The sequence below is a fragment of the Strix aluco genome, chromosome 12 (genome assembly GCF_031877795.1).
Source record: "Strix aluco isolate bStrAlu1 chromosome 12, bStrAlu1.hap1, whole genome shotgun sequence".
NCBI lineage: Eukaryota > Metazoa > Chordata > Aves > Strigiformes > Strigidae > Strix > Strix aluco.
The window spans coordinates 26,441,789-26,456,830 of NC_133942.1; the positions used below are offsets into that span (position 1 = coordinate 26,441,789).

Here is a 15,042-nt window from a genome sequence, read left to right on the forward strand (position 1 = left end):
ATATGGGATAAATGTTATTGTAGGTAAATCTGTTTCATTTTTATAGTCAGGATAATAGCAAATTATCATAGAGTGAACTTTAAAGTGAAATTAAATTTATGTGATAAGTTACAGTTTTTACTTTAATTTGGTCTTATCAGTTAAATCTGACAGTGTTTGAAATAATTTGCTAATTTAGAATGTGGTGGGATTTCTGAATCTTTTTGGTGTTTTTATATTTTTCATAAATCCATGGCAGTGCCTGAAATACAGCTCTTACTGTAGCCACAGGGTTTGAAAGCTATCGTAGAGAAGGTTGAAAGCGATCCTGAGAGGTCATTTTGACAACCTGAATGAAGAATCAGCTGCATTGTCCCTGACAGATGTTCATATAGTCAGGTCTTAAAAACCTCTAGAGATGGAGGAGACTGCATGACCACACTGGGTTTGTTTTCCGTTACTTAAACATACTATTAAAAAGTTTCCCTGATGCCTTGTCTAAATACCACTGTAATTAAAGCATCTAACTCTTGTATTATAGACAGTGGACACTGAGGAGAATCTATACTCTTTTAAGTCTGTAGAGGCTGGAAATCCAGTAGATAATTAAGATGATAAGGAGTCCCTAGAAAAGATAAGACATAAACAGAGTTAATTTTTACATTGGTGTGTATAGTGCTGAATATAGTTCAGGTATATTTTTAATAGCAGATACATAACAGGGTCTATCTCAAATTGGAATATTGGTAGAAAAGCTTATGTTCTGCTCTAGATGTTCCCCTAGGTTCACAACCCTAGGGAATTCCAGTGTTTTAAACTGGGTAAAGTACCTCATCTAAGGCCTTACCGTATCGCAAAAAGAAATTTCCTGGATCTTTCTGACAATACTGTTAATTTTTTGCTGTGTGGTATTTGCCTTTTACACAACAAATGTCCAGTCTTTGATACTTGCTTGACTGGTCTGGTCATGGTCTAAAATTTCCCAATACCTTCTTATGGTAATGTTGGCCAGCTTGTCATTCCTCAGCCTACATTTTTCAGTCTACAGGTTCCATATGCAAAAATGTATTTGCTTTTTAACACATTGCTTCTACCCTCTTTAAATTTGTCAGTGTAGTTTTGAATTCCAGGCTTGTACTGCATTTGTAGATCCTTCTGGGTTATTTGCTTTGTGAATTTAGTAAATGTGGTCTTCATTTTTCATCCAAGTCACTAATTAAAAGGTGGAATGATGCCCAAAACAGATGCCCGCAAAGTCTCAGTTAATATGTTCACCCAGTGTTGATTATGAACTCCTAGCTACTGGTTTTTAAACAGCTATGCTCTGTATTCAGCAGTAGTTTTATTTGTCCTTGGCTCCTTAGTTCACCTGTGAAATGAGTAGTAAAAACCTTATTAAAACGCCTCCTATGCTATCTGAGAAGGAAGTGAGATTGGTTTTACATAGTTTATTCCAGCTGAATCCATATCAGTTCTTTGTTATCTTCTGGCATTTGCAGCCTATTTCTTCCACTATTCTTCCAAAAAATTAAATTTAAATTGTTGAGGAATTACAAGCCACTGCTTTTGTTCCTCCCTGAAACAAACCAAGCAACCCCATTCTTTTGTAGTGTCTGCACTCTCTCTGAACCATGAGTTTTCAAAGACAGTGGCTAAGGCTTCTGAAATGGCAAGAATGGCAAGAGCCAGTTTTCTGAGTATCTTATTGGGTACAGATGAATTGAAATACCGAACTTCTCCAAATACTCTCTAACCTGTTCTTCTCTTACCAAAGTTCTTTCCATATGTCATTGGTGAAAACGGTATTAATAACCTGGTATGGATGTGGGATGAGTTTTAATTCTTCCTTCCTATTACGTTTACAGAGGGCTGGACTGAAAATTTTCAAGACCAACTGAAATGTTTAAGACTTTTACTATCATTTCTCATGCTTTACTGAAAATTATCTAAGCAGTCATTTGTATGGACTGTTAGCTACTTACAGGCTTTATATTTAGGCTATAGGAGTTTGTGCGATTGGTTTTCAATGTAGCTTAAAAATCTAAGCAATTCAGCAATGTGATTTAGATATAACATTTAGTCACAGAAATGTAAATATGGCTAATTTATAAATATTCTACCAAACAGGAAGTGCATATTTTCAGGTTTTGTTTCCATCAGGTGTTTTAAGTAAGCCAAAAAGGAGCTTCCTAGAGTATAGCACTTTGCACTGGGCCCATTCATGCAAATAACAGTGTTTAATAAGGTAGTTGCATTTGTCTTAAGCTGTGGTTTAGTGTTAAGAAGGTTAATGGTGTATGTTAGTGTGCTACATTAAAACCTGTGCTCGTCTAGTGCTTTGCAATCAAGTTCTGAATCCTCTTCCTTTTTTGGCGTTATTTGTACTTTATTGTATACTCCTCCTTCTGACAGGTATTCACTCTATTCTGCACCCTTCCAACTCTTACTGCCTTTTTTTCTCCCCAATGTTTCATAGAGTATATAGACTCTAAGTGGATGGGTAAGATGACAAATCGAGGCTTGTGCAGATAAGTTTACCTGGACAAAAAATTGACAGTTTTTAGAAGAAATGTTAAAACTGTATTTTGCTATAAGAATGAAATGCAATGCTACATGGCTTGATGCAAGGTCTCTATTTGTGTCTTGGAACTGGAGGTGTGGGAGGGTTGTTTGTGATTTTTGTAGGGGATTCTATCGCTCCTATTGGCTGTGTAATTCCAGATTTGTGAAGGGCATCTTTTTATGAATCTTAAATCAGATATAGATTAAATTTTCAGAAAGCTTCTTGTAATAAAAAGGGTTTTCCTTACATTTGTGTGATTTAATACTGAAAACTGTAGCTTATGTAAAAGAAACGAGATTAGACTTCAGATATTGAATGCCTGACTCCCATTTCCAATATCATCAAAAAGGTACCCAGCTGTCACTGCATGTTGCTTTGACAGGTCTGAGCTCTAAGCAAGCCAGGAATCTGCACTGTTTTCAAAGTGAAATTGAGATAAATGTGCAATATGTGTATAGCTGTTAGACTAATTCTTCTAATTGTTTCTGTGGGTCTTCACAGAAGCTAACTTTATCCCCATGAGCCTGTAAGTGCCCCAGCTAATTGGCAGAGATGTGGGAAGATGCTCCTTTAGCCTAACAGTGCCTGTTCTCATGTGCCTGGCAAAGTCTGTCTCTCCCCACTGGCATCACTAGGCTGAAGATAGTAAATTATTTGTGACTATCGCCTTAATGTTCTGTTTTAATTCTAAACAATGATCCATGAAAAATAACACATTATGGATTTTTTGACATGTGGAGATAATGCCTTTACCCTCTATTCATCATAGTTTCAAGTCCACATACTATCCCATGTGCAAGAAAGGAGATAAAATCGAGAGCTAAATGCAATGGATGTTAGGCAAGAACTAAAGAGGCAGTCACCAGTTTTTGTTTAAAGCGTAACCTTTCAATAAAGAGATGTATTGTAATTTATTTTTCTAACTCACTAATCTGTATGTTCTATATGATGACGCGACACTTTAAATGTTATAAAACCCGTTTAGAAAGAAGTTTAATTGATGGTAAATCAGAAATTGTGAGTGCTGGAAGGAGCTATGGATTCTATTTACTAAATACATTTAATTTAGTCTATGTAAAATACTACATAAAATATACTATATGTGCATGATATATACATATGCAGCTATATATTTCATGCAGTATGAAACAGATCATATGAAGAATTTATATGATACTGTGTATACTGTATATATTTTTTATTTAGTAGTGGCATGGATTTTTAACTCATTTCTGCTGCTATTACTATGTAAGTTTTGTGCATATTGGTAATAAATAAGTCTACTTCAGAATCTTCATTTTTTGGATTAAGAAAAAAAAATCCAGTAGAAAACTGGTCCATCATTGTTTCCAGTAATATTGCTACACCATTTTCCCTTCAATAGCCATCAGCTCTGCTATTGCTGTGAAGCTAATGTGAGGTGACTCATTTAGCAGCGTATTATTGCATCATTGCAACATGATGTAAGGCACATCAGGCATTATTAAATTAGCCTGAATTTTGCAGTATGACAGTAACGTTTTATGCACATTAGCACCATACTTAGTGTTCCTTATGGGAATATACTTCAAGTAAATATATTAAGACATAATTTCAGACAACTTTTCAGGGTTTACCAATTTCTTCTTTATCAGGAAAAAAATATGCTTCACTGGAATATTAAGACAGATGTAGTTGCCCTTGTGCATCTTCAGAGCATGTTTTATTTTTCTTAAATTACTTTAAAAGTGTGCTTGGGTAGTACCTTGGAAAAAAAATTAGCTGGCCCCTCACTGATTGTTGAAGTAAGTTGGAACAAATTCATCCATCTTCTACCTTTTCTATGATTCAAACATAGAAACGTTCTCCTCATCTGGGTGCCAGTCAGAGAAAGCTAGATTTGTATATGCCTGACTCAGTTGTGCTGAAAAATATTACAGAATTTAATACAGTATAGTTACTGAGCAACTGGAATTCATACTGTTGGCTTTTTAGCAAAAATTTGTGACCTTTCTTTGTTTATTGACTTAGGAACAACTTTTTTCACAGTTTAATGTGAAACTTTAAAGGTTTGCATCTTGTTGTCTGCAAATTTAGCAATTTATTAAAGAATAAGTTTAGAAGCATGAAAGCCTGTATTTATTAGCTGTTAAATCCTTCACAGACTAAAAAGTTTGTTTTATTTTTGTGCAAAAAAAAATTTTTGTCCCTTCTTAACTATAAGAACTTTGAAATAAACCCAAAAAATGCCTTTAGCACCAATTTCTTGGGCAATTTAACAGATGATCACTTTGGCAAAAGAAATGTTTGCAAGTCTATGTTACTTTGCTTTTGCATAGTCAGTAATTTGCGTCTTTCAAATTTAAAAAGAGTTTAAAGTAGTTTGAGCAGAATGCGAATCTAAAGAACAACCCTGCAAGCTGGCGAAAGTGGTATCTCAGAGATGCTCTCTCTAACAGCTATCTCATAGGTTGAAATGTAATGAGAATAGAACTCCAGAAATTTGAGTTGGCTGGGGAGAACAGAAAAGCTAGCTCATAATGTGCATAGGCAAAAATGGCAACTTTGTTGTGTTACTGGTGAGGTGAAGCATATGCAAGCAAGAGTGAAAAGAAGTATCCATGGCAGGATGTAGATACCAGCTTGCTGCATAGAGAAAATAGAACTGAATAACTTAAAAGTATTTTTAATATGTTCAGAAACTATATAATTTTAAGGTATGTATATAGTTTAATGGAAAAGATTAACTGATTTTTTTTTTTTTAATAAAGCATCAGGTAACATTAAACAGCTGGAAGAATAAGCATACAGACAAAAATGTGTATGTTAGATGGTAAGAGTGTATAAAAATGTATGTGGGAAGCAGAAATGAGATCTGAAAAAAATGGAAAAGCAAAGAACAGTATGAAAAATGTAATTTGAAATACATGGGTTTGTAAGAACAAAAAACTTGGAAGTTGCAAGAGTGCAAGAAATGAGTGATTGTGAGTAGTGGGATAGAGTAGTGTTTTACTGGTATCTGACAGCTGAAATGTTACTTAAAATGTGTGAGTCAAAGAAGAAAAAGGTATTAGTAGCACATCACATTTTATAAATGTGGTTGTTCTTTAAGCGTCTATGAAAGCTTCCAAACAAGTCTGTCTCGATCTGTGGGTGTAGCCTCCAAATAGCAGCATGTCTCTGCAGTTGCTCCTAGGATGCTTTGCTAAGTTTTTAACAATTCATTACTTTAATACAAGGGCCATTGTAATAGACCACTACTAACATACTTTACTGTGGCATTATATGTCAAAGAATTGTCAGCACTAGATGTCTTGCTGGAAGATGAAAGAAGTAATGAACAACTGTGTAGAACAAATATATTGGGTGTTTCCTTGTAGGGCCAGTGAGTCTCTATCCCTATATGGCTTCCTTGAGAGAAATAATTAGATAGTTATTCTGTGTTGAGGATGTGCTGTCTGCTCCTATAATATTGTAATGTTATTGAAACAATTTTAAAACAAAAGGGGGGGGAACTAATGAAAGGGTTTAAATTAATAGAAAAATGTAAATAGCTTTTCTCCGGAATGATTGGAAATAGGCATATTTAGACCACACCTAGGTGGTAGACAGTAGAGGAAGTAATACTGTGGCAAAAGGGATGCTAGAGCGTGGATAACTTCTTCCGGAGAATGTTAGGTTAAACCTTGTAGCTAGTGTGTCTCAGATCCCTTCAGGCTTGCTTTTTTTTTTTTTTTAACAAAAAACTTCCAGGTTTTGCAAGTAGATCTTTTATATATAATATATATATTACATAGGAGATATACATAGGAGATATAATATATACTCCTATGTAATTGTGTACAATAAGGAAAAAATATGGATACTTTAAACATGCTAATTATAAGGAGCTATCACTCTGTAGTCAGATTGCATCAGCTATGGACCCACAAGGTTTTTTCTTTTGTTTTGTTTTTTTTTTTAACTAATATATTTGTTAAAGAGCAAAAAGAAGGCTCTTCCTGCTCACTTTTGGCAGTATGTTTGAAGTTGCTTTAGATGGATCTTCCAATGAGGCAGAGAAATACATGATATTCTGGCCCTTTCTTATCTGTGGGGCCTTAGAAAAGACTACAAGCAGTGGCACCAGTTACTTTTCTTCCTTCCTCACATAGGTTTAGAAACAGTATAGAGAACATAATGTCTATTTAAATCCAAGTAATACTGAGTTATGGAAGTATAAAGTATAAAAAAAATTTCAAGGCTTGTACATGTGTGGGATTTTTAATACAAATATAACTTTAAAGCTGACAAACTGATTTTATTTTGTAAATTTTCTCTTTTTAATCTCCTCTTCTCTGACACCTTTGATATCAGGTGTCTCCCCAAAGCAGATTTTTACAGCTGAGCTATCAATCTCTAAGAAACGTGGCTTCTGAAGGAAAGGCTGACACAATGTTAACTGAAGCAGCGACTCTGGATTCTGCCAACTGATACCATCTTAAAAGGTTGGGATGGGGAGAGGGATATATAGTTTAAGGGCAGATGCCATGTCCAAACTTGAGTTTATTTTGCTTCATTTTACTTCTCAAGTAAAATCAAGCAATATTAACTTTCTCTTGATTACGATTTACTAGAGGTGAATTACTTATTGTGCTATTGGGAAAATATCTCCTGTCTCTCAGCAGATAAGGAGCCTGCAGAACCTTTTTTAGAAAGTAAAAATGTACTGGGCACAGGCCAGGTCTCTTCTTCCGGAGCTGGAGGTGACTACCTGAAGTTAATCAGGGAAGACATCCCCCGAATGAAGGGGGTAGCAGGTGTTAGGAATTAGTTATAGTTGGGGGAGGGATGCTATTTATAAAAGGGGAGCAGTTCTGCAAGAAATCATATTGAATCTCTTAAGCAGACAAACTGTTACTTGTCTTTGCCCTTCTTTCTCACACTATTTAGGGTTGGCAAGTTTTTATGCCTACTTCCAATTTTTGATTGTTTGATGGTATTTAAGGTAATGAGTATCCTGTAAATCAATACATGTCTAGTATCTTACATGTTGCTCCATAAGGAAGTAAAAAGCATGCTACACCATGGAGAGTGGATACAATTTCTTTGGCCAATTACTGTTTGTCTGCAGCTAATCTTACTGCCTCAGAGCTGGGTGCTTCTCAATTACAAATTTGTGGTATTATTGGAGGATGGGGAAAAGATTAGCTCAATTCTTTTCTCCCAGCCATACCTGTCTGTTTGAATGAGCTGGGTTGCCCTTTGGATTTTTTTGAAGTGTTTATTTCTTTTGTCTACAACTACTCTAGTATGTTGAGCCCCCATTTACCTTCCTTTCTTACCTCACAGAGAGATAAAGTCCCTTTCCAAACCTTGCATCTGCATGGATTACTGCTCTCAAGATGAATACAGTCCCTGAGTAGAATTGGAAGGGAGTAGATAAGAGTGGTGTAAGCAACCTGTTACTTAGCATTAGCTGCCTGGGATGGGCTAGGAGAGACTGTAGCTTGAGCAGATAGTCAGTGGATGGAAAGAAGCACAAGACACATTTGCCATTTTGATTCCTCTTCTGTGGAACTAAACCATCCAACTAGCATTGGTTTCAGTTGTATTGCGGAGTGATTTTCAAGATGGTAGTGCTCTTGATGGCACAGGCTTCTAAAGAGCAGGGAGTGAAAGATAACATTTATTAAGGGGAGGGGATTGTAGCCTAAGATATTTACTGGGCTTGTCTATCCATTTACTAGCACTCTAGTGTTGGGTTTAGCTTTCACTTGATCGTATGTGAAAACATATGGGTCCTCCATGTTAAGTCCTAACAATTATCTGGTTGCTATATTAATGATAGGTTTTGAACCCTCATTATGTTATGCTTTTTCTGACTCGGTGCTTAGAGCAAGTGCGATTTTTCTCTTGGTTGTGTGGGAGAGGAGATGCACAGCTTAACTTCCATACCATATACATGAAACATTCTACTAATGGTCTGATATCTTTTGAAATCATTTTGCTGAAGATGCAGAGGGAGAAACAGATGCAAGGATAGTTTGAGCATTATAATATCCTTTATAGTCTGACTTCTGTAAATAAGATTCAGCATAAAATCTTTTATAATGTTGACTTCTCATGCTCGTATCTTGTAATCATAGAGAAAAGCAGGAAGGCTGGTACCAAAAAATTAAGAAGTAGATGAATAACCCCTCAGCTGCTTCTCTTCTGACACTTTGCAGTTCTCCACAAACCTTCTGCTTTTGTATAATCATAGTAAGGAAGCTGTTCAAATTACTGTTTTCATAATGTAGCAAAAAGATTCAAAGGCAAAGGGAGGAGAGCCTGACCTGTAATCACAATGCTTAGTAATGCCTGCCTAGAATTCAGTCAGCAATGCAAAAATACCTTGCCCGGGGGGATGAGCGAAGACAAGCTGAGCCAGCATAACCTCGGGGATTGGACACCAACATCAGCAGGGTGCTGCTTTTAGAAGTGTAAGACAGAATTTGTAGTCTTGCCAATATGCAGTATCAGTGCAGGGAAGCCGCTATTGCAAAAGAGAAGGAAGGGACTCATCAAATTATTTGTATTGATCAGGTGCTTTAAAGCCGTTTAGATGCAGAAGGAATACAAAATGTTTCCTTCCCTTCACGTTTAATCTTTACTCCTCCCAGTGCTTAAAAAAACATATATGGAATTCTGTATAAACTTATTCCTCCTTCCTCCTCTGTCCCTGTGCTCAGTCTCAGTATTTACAAATACACAGAATCTGCTACTACAGATAATTCTGTGTAAGTATACACATTGAATAAGCAACTCATGGTGATTCAGAAAAGCTTTCGTGTAAAAAGAGAATGTATTGATACCTTGATATTTTTCAGTGCTAACATTAATTGGGAAGATAGTAAACCTAACTGTCTGTTATTTTGTTTACGATGTTGCATCACTTCAGTGTTTAGTACCCTAGGTAGCTGTTTTTTACTCCAGTGAGCTAGATTAGCCTGATTACACTGGCAGGATGCAGTTGATGGATGACTGTCATTATCTTCTCAAACCTGCATGATACTTTAGGTATAGGAGATGATAATTAAATTTTCAAGAGACTACATTGAGATTATAAGATCTGAGTATTTTTTTAAAATGAGGAATATGTTTGCAATTATCAACGTGATGTTAGAGGATCCTCTCCTGAGATGTTTTATTGGCAACCCCTGATTTCCTTTAAATTGATCAAGAGAAAATGCTCAAGTTATCATATAACACTTTAGATGTTGTTTTGGTTTTTTAATTCTGATATTTTCCTCCTCCTGAAACAGACCAAAAATGTATCTGATCAAATCTATTGGCAATGGCTTGAAGATGTACAGGTTAGCACAATATATTTAATGAAACCTTGTTTGAGACAAAACACTAGAGAGGATCATAATTAATGCCTCATTTTCTGCCAGTTGCTATTGATTACTCATTCAGGGTCCCTTTGTTCTCAAAATGGTAACACTGTATTTCACATTACTATTTGATGATATTCTCAGGATGAGATTCTTTAACAACATGCTGATAATTGCAAACATATCTCTAGAATTTAAATTTAAAATGAATTTACATCATATGTCAGTGTTTTTCCAAATTCAGCTCCTATTTTGGAGTGCATATTCATTACAGTTTCCAAAGATTGGAGACTTGAGTAAAGTGAAATTCAACACTTTATATCTTCATTATATTTTTGGCTGAAACTGCACGATGTGGAACTCAGGTGAATGGTCTTTTTGCAGCCCAAACCTCAGTACTGTACTAGTATCTCACAGAGAAATTATTTGTTAATGTTTTAATTTTGTGCTAGGTTTTCCTTTGGAATCACGGTAATAACATACAAAACTTAGCTGGGGGATTTTTGCAAGTTTAGCAGAGTTTGACTTCTCAATTTTGTTATATTCTTTTAAACTAGCTCATGCAAATTGTCAGGTTTATCTATAAAGCAAGACATGTGAAATATTAAGACATTATATACGTGCTTTACATCATTCAGATGGCTCACTGAATAAAAAGACATATACATGAAACTTCTGCTCTACCCGGTGCAGCATTTTAAGTTTACAGTAAGGCAAGGAATGCACTTACTATCTGCTCTACGTAATTCTGAGAAATAGAGAAATACTAAGTGAGTTTGTCTATGACTATATGGTGGGATAATAGAGGGTTTTGATTGAAATGAGTGCTGTTGTGATACTTTACTTTTACAAAAGAATGTATCTAAGCTCCCAATTTTTAACTGAACACCTAAGTACTTTTTTTTTTTAAACTTCAGACAGTTTTCCTGCCTTAAATAGGGTCAGCCTGACTAATGGGACTCAAAGCATAACCTTTTTGAAAAGGAGGCTAATACAAAAAAACCTAGGAAAAATGAAATCTAGTTGACTAGTTTGGGGGAGAAAAGGGGCGGGGGGGGGGCAGGGGGAGGCAGTTTCAAGATCTAAGTGTGCAGTTGGTAAGTGGCAGCTCTCATTTCACTGCCAAAGCAGCCTCCTGCCTTATGCCAGCACAATGGCCCTGTCATAATCAGTTGCATATAATGGGCTAATGCTTTTATTCTTGACAATATTATTCTTTTGGTGGAAATTAATGAATAATGTAAAGGCACACAGTTGTATCTGGATGAAACTATTGCATAGTTTGGCTATGGCTACACTAGGAAAATCTGAGTTCTTAAAGTGTTTGCTAATATGTTTGAATTTTTTAAATGAATGAGATTTAAACCAAGAAGCACAAGGCTAACTGTCTATAACAAGTACATTTTTGAAAAGGTAAAACCTTATATGCAACAGTGCAGTGTATGGAGTGTGTTTGTTAAAAATGTTCGTGTGTTTTGCAGGACAGCTTGGCTTTCCTATCTATATCCAGCCTAAGTGCTGGAGAGCTGCAAGGAATATTACATAAGGACATCTGTAGGCCTTTACTTGTCCACATTTCTTTTTTTATATCAAAGTAAGAAAATCAAAGAACTGTTTAGTAACATATTAGAATTCTGCTGGCCGGTGTCCTAGAAGTTCATTGAATGCAGAGCAGTATTTTGGCATCAAATTGTATCTTTGGGATTCTAAAGATTCATAGCATTGGGCTGGGGAAAAGAAAACTTCCAAAGTAGTCAAACTGTTTCTTACTTTTATGCTCAAATTCTTTGAAAGAATCAATTTAAAAACCATTTTAAAATACATTGAGTAAGGAGCCTTCTTCAACTCCAGCATACCATTTGGATGTAAGCATATGGTTGATTAGCTTGTTAGTTTGAATGGAAGCTAACTTTGCATGCACGTAAGTGCAGCTGCAATACAAAGTTACTTGTTTTCTGTGACAAAGGTGCATAAATACACACACCCCCCCATATGTAGATATGATTCTTTTCTCCCCACCTCACCCCTAATGTTTGAATAGATGACTCCCCTGCATTTCATTTTATGAGAATACTTTTTAGGGAAAGGACCCCTTTAAAGCATTTGTCTACATAACGGCCTTTGTAAAAGCCTTTATTTTTTGGGTCAGACCATGTGATTTCCCCTGAGGCTGTCAAAACTGTTTCTTGGTTTTGCTGAAAGGGATAAATTTGAAAAGTAAAGGAGTCATGTTTACCCCTTCTTCTGTGTTCTCTTTGGAATCAGGCTTGCTATGTTCTTAGTTGATTGTAATAAAAACCTTTTTAATTTTGTTTTCTTTCTTTTTTTTTTAGGTTGGTTATTGAACACATATTCCTCAGGGAAAATATTGCTTTAAATAATGCTTATTTATCTTGAAGCTGGAAATATGCCTTATAAAATCCAAAGAGGCGAATTTTTAAGGGTGATGCCTGTTTATTTATAATGGTAATGCAGACAGGCCTCAGCAGCATTCAGGAGAATAACCAGTCATTGATTATTCTTTAGTAATTGGATCCGTGCTTGGCAGATGAGGTTCGGAGTGAGCGTGAATGTTCTCTGTGGAGAGTGCTGCAAACTACGTATGTAAGCGATCTGCCTGTGTGCAGGGACCTCAGGCACTTAGTCAGGAGAAGCTTGGTGCTGATAATACAAAGCTTTTTTGCTATCCTCAGTGGTATTTTTGTATTCCTTTCTTTATCAGATGCCCTTAGGAAAGGATCAGTCCTAATCAATATTGCTTCTCAATTGGTTCAGACAGGCAGAAAAATCAATAAGCTGAACTAATGACATCTATTTTTATTTCCTTTGGAAGACTGAGGAACAATTATAAAATTTTAAACAGATGCTTCATTTGATTGTGGGAATGGTAGAAGAGTGTTGTGTTTCTTGGGTTTGGTTTTCTTTCCCCCTTTTTTTTTTCTTTCAATAAAAAATTCTTACCCAAACACAATATAGATCAGGAAACTTCTTTAGAGTGTGTCACATAGCTTGTGATTTACTGAGTATGTATTGTATTACTTTTATGTTGTGGTAGCCATGTTGCTTTGAAATTAAGGGTCTGATGAAAATGTTGAGACCTGGAATGCTTAGGACAAAAGCAAGAGTGGCAGATGTCATGAGGTAAAGGTTGGAGGTTCTGAAAAGGATACAGATACATGCCTTTTGGAATGGCTTGGTAGAAGTGAATTTAAGACTTTTTACTGGTGGTTTGGTTTTTTGTGGAGGGTGTTTTTTTGGTCATCTCCCCTCCCTCCCCCTTAATGAATAGAGGAACAGAGGAACTAAGAACCCTTCTACCCTTTTTTTTGGAGGCATCTGTGTGGATCCTGTTGCATTTCCAAAATCACTGCCAATGATCAGAAGGAGATGCTGGAGGGAAGAAAGGAGGGTTGTCTTTAACGTGAATGGGAGGTAGTTCCTAACTGTGTTTGACAGCTGCTCTGAGAGAGCAGGGGCTGGAGGAGATGACCTCAAGAGGTCCCTGCAAGCCCCAGTGGTTCTGGGATTCTCTGAGTGGGACCTTGCTTCAGCTACTTGAAATGACAACTATCACTATACTTCCTCCCCTTCCACCTGGGCTATGTGAAGTAGTTTTCTTTCAGTCCTGGGTATTCTTGGGCTAAGTGCAGGACTGGTCTAATGTCTTCTCTTGGAGAGCATTGGTTTGGAGGAAGTGCTTTTCACAAAACGTTGCCCAGGTTTCCTGCAGTGTTCCCCGCTAAAACTCTAATAAATGTGAACAGCATCTTTGCTAAATTCAGGCTTATACTATGTAAGCCAGATATTCTGATAATCATAATGTTTTATGCAAAACAATAAACTCTTAACTGTTTGTCAAAGGCAAAATTAGCAAATCTTGAAACAGTCTACAAGCAGATTTCCCCCTCCCCCCTGTATCTTCTGCATACTTTGTATAAGGATCACTTCACTCCTTATAAGGGCATCTCATTTCAGTATGAGTTTTATATTAACAATTCTGAATTAAAGACTATTGTAAGAATAAGAATGAAGAAATTGAGCTGAGAGGAAACTTTATTTTTATGCCTTAACATTTTGAATCATTATTAACTTTGTTGTTAAACTGTGTGATGCATTTGTAGGAAATACTTAACACTTCTGGGCCCTCCTTTAGTTTGTAACGGGGTGCCTTGTAACATCCTACTCTTTTCAATGCTCAGATTGGTTAATCAGACAAGTAAAAGAAATTTCAGTTGTGATATGATGCAAAACCATTTATCTAGAAAAATGCATTTGAGGTTATTACTTATTTTATATATAGTCTGTAATTGTAGATGAACTCTGGATTTTCTGCTAATCCCAGTACACTGCAAATTAGAAGGGATTTAGTACTTTACTGAGAGCCATGTGAGTTAGCCTCATCTTTCACAAATCATCAAACCGAAAGAACCAGCTTGGGTGATACAACATAATCAAAAAAATTACATTTGTTTATGAATGAGTGTGTTCAGACTTTAGGAAGAATGGTGAGGAGAGCCCTGAGCAATGCCCTCTGCACGTATTCCGGTGGGCTGCGGTAGCCCTTGAAGGCAACAGTGCTAGAGTGGTTCCTGCCGTGATCCAGAGCGCAAGTGTGCTTGTTTGGCAACCTCTGGCACCCGTGGGTATGAGTGGGCTTCATTGTTGGGAGCAGTTTGAGGGGAGGAGGAAAGTTGGCTTGGGAGCAGTGGGGCTGAAGGAGAAACTTTAACTAGGTGACACTTCAAGGTTGTTTTGGTATAAAAGTTAATCTAGTCAGCAGTTTCTGTTTTAGCATCATCTGACAATTGCAACTTCAACGCAGTTTGAATGTAGACAAAACATAACTGTTGTCCTGTCATCTGACAGCCGTGCTTTACCCCCTTCATCACCGGAAGACTGCACCACGTAATGACCGAGTGTGAAGAAATCAAATCACTTGTTTCTGAAGGCTGCTGGTTACATAGTGGTCTAAAAACACTGTCTAATTTTGCAGATATTAAAAGCAAAGTGTCTTTAGCTATGTGTAACACAGAATGGCTGCTGCTGTATGAGGAAGGCTGTATGCGACAGCCAGGAGTGAAGCCACAGTGAAGGCGTTCTTACTGCCTGCTAGCATTATGTTTTCTGTGGGTTTCACTCCAAGTCTGGGGATTTTCAGACTGA

At 36.6% G+C, this 15,042-nt stretch overlaps 1 protein-coding gene across 8 annotated transcripts in view; it reads left to right on the forward strand.

Moving 5' to 3' along the window:
• TCF12 (transcription factor 12) overlaps window positions 1–15,042 on the forward strand; it is a 174,093-nt gene that overhangs the window by 102,152 nt on the left and 56,899 nt on the right. The gene's annotated exons all lie outside the window — the stretch shown is intronic.